The sequence below is a fragment of the Xenopus tropicalis genome, chromosome 9 (assembly GCF_000004195.4).
Source record: "Xenopus tropicalis strain Nigerian chromosome 9, UCB_Xtro_10.0, whole genome shotgun sequence".
Lineage (NCBI taxonomy): Eukaryota > Metazoa > Chordata > Amphibia > Anura > Pipidae > Xenopus > Xenopus tropicalis.
The window spans coordinates 69,831,569-69,835,839 of record NC_030685.2 but is presented as its reverse complement, the minus strand read 5'-3'; the positions used below and the strand labels follow the sequence as shown (position 1 = coordinate 69,835,839).

Genomic DNA, 4,271 nt, shown 5'->3' with positions numbered 1-4,271 from the left:
AATATCTAGTTTGACAGTGTTTATAGGGAAGTTGTTTCTAATCTTGCTCCTTTTGCCATGTTATACACAGAATCTATTCCAACAACAACCAGTAAAGATCTTTTTTCCATCCATTGGACAACCTCCTCTAGACATTATTAAAGGCAATGTCCACCTTAAAAGTAAAGTAGAGTGTAAAGTAGAATTTTAATTCCCTAAATAAGTAGAAAACACTTTCAGTTACAAATTGATTTGATATATTATTGTTTATCTATTTCATTTACCCTTCAATATGAACAGGAATTGGAGCCATGATAGATTATGTTAGAAAGAAGATGTATTGCATACATTAAAACAGCAGAAATGCATAAACTTCACAGTGATTTGTTTGGCGGCAGTGGGAAGTAATCCATATTTATTAACTTACAGGGACAAAGCAGTTGCCATGTTGTTTTTTTATTTGCTTATTACATGTTTTATCCATAAAGGTAACAACAGTCATTCCTATGCTATATCTTTGCCCAGGGGGCATATTACAATAAACACATTTGAGATGTCAAAGCAATGTAATTATAAACTGTTGCGTTATTGTCGAGTTTAGGCTTCAGATACCACAATATATTATGATGTGTTTTTTTTTTTTTGTGGATCTTTCCATTGAAATCTGTCAGTAATAATAACACTTTTCTTTTGTACACAACAAGCCTGAAAGTACCTTGATGACAGATGCGATGTCTGGAAATGCTGGAGCACAGAACTGAGCCATTAGCATTTTAACATTTACACAAAGATAATAATAATAATGGGAATCATAACCATTTGCTTCTATATATATATATATATATATATATATATATACTGTACATTAGTGATGCTTAAAAATGAAACCTAAGCTTTGTTAATAGGGCTTGTAGAATATGGCTGCCTTATTGCATGGTTTCCAAATAAAATAGCTTAAAAATGTTGGGCTTGGTTGGCATAGGTGCTGCCTAATGGAAACTGTTGCGTGCCAGTGAGAAATAATGTTGTGGCCTACACCAATGGTCATGAATAGTGATGAGCGAATCTGTCCCGATCTGTTTGCGAAACGTATTTGTTGCGCAATTTTTTTTTTGTCGCCCGTGTCTATTTTTTGACGCTCGTGCTTTTTTTTATGCGACAGTGCTCTTTTGCCAGGACCACGCCCTTTTTGCCAGGACTGCGCCCTTTTTGTCGCGACCGCACCCAATTTGACGTGCAACTAAAAAATTTGTGAGCAGCAAATTTTTCTGCAGCAAAGTTTCACGAAACAATCACTAACTCATCACTAGTCATGAAAAGCAGGACTCAAGCAAATCCCTTTTATATTGCATTATATGGATTACAGATGAAGAATATATTTGCATCCCTCAGGACTTTATTGTACAATGGCAACATTTTGCTGAAATTCAACACTGGGAAGCCCATTTATCAACATTATGATGTTTGTGGATTGTGTTTTTTTAAAAACTACAACTAAACTCATTTCACAAATGTCATTTATCAAAAGACCTGAAAAAACATGAACAAAAAAAAAAGATGGGGAAAAAATATTAAAAAAAAAGTAATTTTTTCATATTTGTTGCACAAAAAACGCAACTTTTTCGCATTGACGCACAAATGACAGCGTAAAAAAACACAGAAAACCTTTAAAACTACAAAGCAAAGAAAGATCTTCCAAGTGTAAAAGGGACATCGGTCATTGACATCTGCATGATCTCAACAGGTTTTAGATGGCGTATTTTTGCTTTTGGATTTGTCATGGTTTTGTTGCATAATAAATCGTGAAAACATTGGGTTTTTTCGGCAACAAAATTGTTTTTTCTTGCACTAAATCAGGGGTGGGCAAACTCTTTGGCTCAGGGGCCACATCGACTTACAGACGGGCCGGGCCAGCGCCATTTCCGCTCGTCAGTCCACAGACGCCAAGTCCCACATGATGAGACTTGCAGAGTTGGCGGGCTGGATTAAAAAGACCAATGGGCCGGACATGGCCCGCGGGCCATAGTTTGCCCACCACTGTTCTTAATGCATTGGCGTTGCTTGGGCATTTCCTTGCCCTTTTTTGTACAAAAATCCCCACATTTTTTGCCACTTATGAAAATATGAACATCACCTCAAATTTGTACCAGGCAAAAAAATTACTCATCTCTATTTACAAGCAATGTGTAAAGTGAAAGTGCAATTTTTTTACCCACAATACAGAGTTTTTCCCTATTCCTGCTAATTAGCAGTTGCAAGGGGGCGATGCACTAGGCTCAACTGCTGGCAGTGGAACATGCACTTCTATGCAGATCACACATGGTTTAGACTTTGTCACTTGCTGCAGTGTCTATAACATACAGTAGGTCTCTCTGGAAACTCAGGAGCTTCCTGTGTCTTCAGAAGTTAGCCCCAGGACTCCTCTGCATAAGATTCAAAAGAAAGGTGGGACAGACTGAGTTTGCCTTTATACTCAAATAAATGAGCCCTTATCTCTCCGGCTTCTAGGTTACAGCTTCCATCATACTTTTACCCTTGATAATCTGAAGAATGCTACATTTGGGCAGAAGAGCACTGCTATGGAAGGTATATATCCCCTTTAAAATGCTCCTTTAAACCAATAGGGATTTTAATTATTATGATTAATCTGAGCTAGTGGGAACCCAGATTTTAATTTATGGACTTCAATTGTCCTTTAGCCTGTATTTCCACCAATATCCACCAGTGTCGACTGGGATGCCAGGGGCCCACCAGAAAACCCTAGACTATGGGCTCTTTCTCCAAACTATTTTTCATCCACTCCTTACTCAACCTCTATATTTTCCTAGTCTTTTTTCTTTGCATACTATAATCTATTCTTCTTAATATTTAGTCTCCCATAGAGAAATAGGGAATTACCATGAAGTAGGCCAAATGGTAAGAGGCAGGAGGGCCCACTGACACCTGGGCCCACTGGGAGTTTTCCTGGTATCCCTGTGGGCCAGTCCCAGACTGTATGGGGCCAATAATATGATGGCTCGCTTCTCGGCCTTTTGGCTAAGATCAAGTGTAGTATCTGTTCCTGGCGTGGGGGGAGGGTTGGCAGCCTAGCTAAGGGATGTCAAAACCGGGACCCTCCCTACTGCTGGGCGGAGAGGCACTTGATCCTCTGGCCAAAGGGCCTGCAAACAGAAAATTGAGCCCGCACTGCGCCCCAGGATTTGCACCCCTGGGGTGCCAGAAAATCACTTGGTGATGCACCTGGCACTTTAGTGCACACGGCACTTTATTCTATTTTGCACATGCTCTTATAGCCCCAGACCTTTTGGTAGGGGCAAGAGAATTTTATATAATCCGGCCGAAAGGCTGGGGCTTTTTAAGCCACTTTTTTATGTATATTTATGTATTTTAATGTTTGTATGTCGCACTTTTTCAAACATTCATTCCTTTAGCACTTTTTTAAGCACTTAGGATTTCGGTGCAATAAACCTCCGGGTTTTTAATTGCCTGATTTCCCGGCCCCTGGAGTGGGCGCACCCTGTGGCGGGACCTCTTCGGAGGTCCACTTGTACCCAGACCCCTTCTTCGCCTCGGCTGGAAGGGGAATGGATAAAGGGGTCTCCCTAGCCTTGCGGCGAAGGAGACCCGAAGACCCTTGCCTCCTGCTGGTCTTTTGGCCGTGGAGGTCGGGGATAAAGGGGTTCCAGAAGAATTCTGGAACCATGCTGCGCCTTTTGGCCGGTGGACCCGGAGTTTTTGCGGACTTAGCCTCTGTTGAGGCTAAGTCACTGCACCCTTCTGCACTGTGTGGCACTTCCATGTGAGCACGTTTTTGCACCTGGGTGATAAAGCACGGCGGGCTTCAGGAAACAAAAAAAAAACCCTGTGGGCCAGTCCAACACTGCATTCCACTAATATTTGGTGAATTTTATGAAACTTTACAAATTCTTTTGAATACTTGGAAATAATGGACTTTACCACATCCGAGTAATAAAAAAAATAACAATGATTCCACATAATTTGCGTTTGGCCTCAGTCTGATTAGCAATAGTCAAAAAAAAGTTTTGTATCTATTCTATTTTTTCTATTTGTGTTACATATTCTAAGTAATTCAAGCAGTAAGGCAAAAAGTTTATACAATTTATAATGTTTAATGAAAATCGCAGAATCTTAAAACCACGCGTTCTGTTCGTTAATATGTTCTACTCTGCATCCCGCTCTGATTTAAATAAGCAGATGGTGGTTTGTCAAACAGCCCCGAGAATTTAATGAGTGAAGCCTGTATGTTGCCGTACGACTAGTAACTAGAGATT

The 4,271-nt window shown here is 40.3% G+C and overlaps 1 pseudogene; it reads left to right on the top strand.

The window, feature by feature from the left end:
- Window positions 1-2,995: 2,995 nt before the first annotated feature.
- LOC116407877 lies at window positions 2,996-3,097 on the top strand (annotated as a pseudogene).
- The last annotated feature ends 1,174 nt before the right edge of the window (window positions 3,098-4,271 follow it).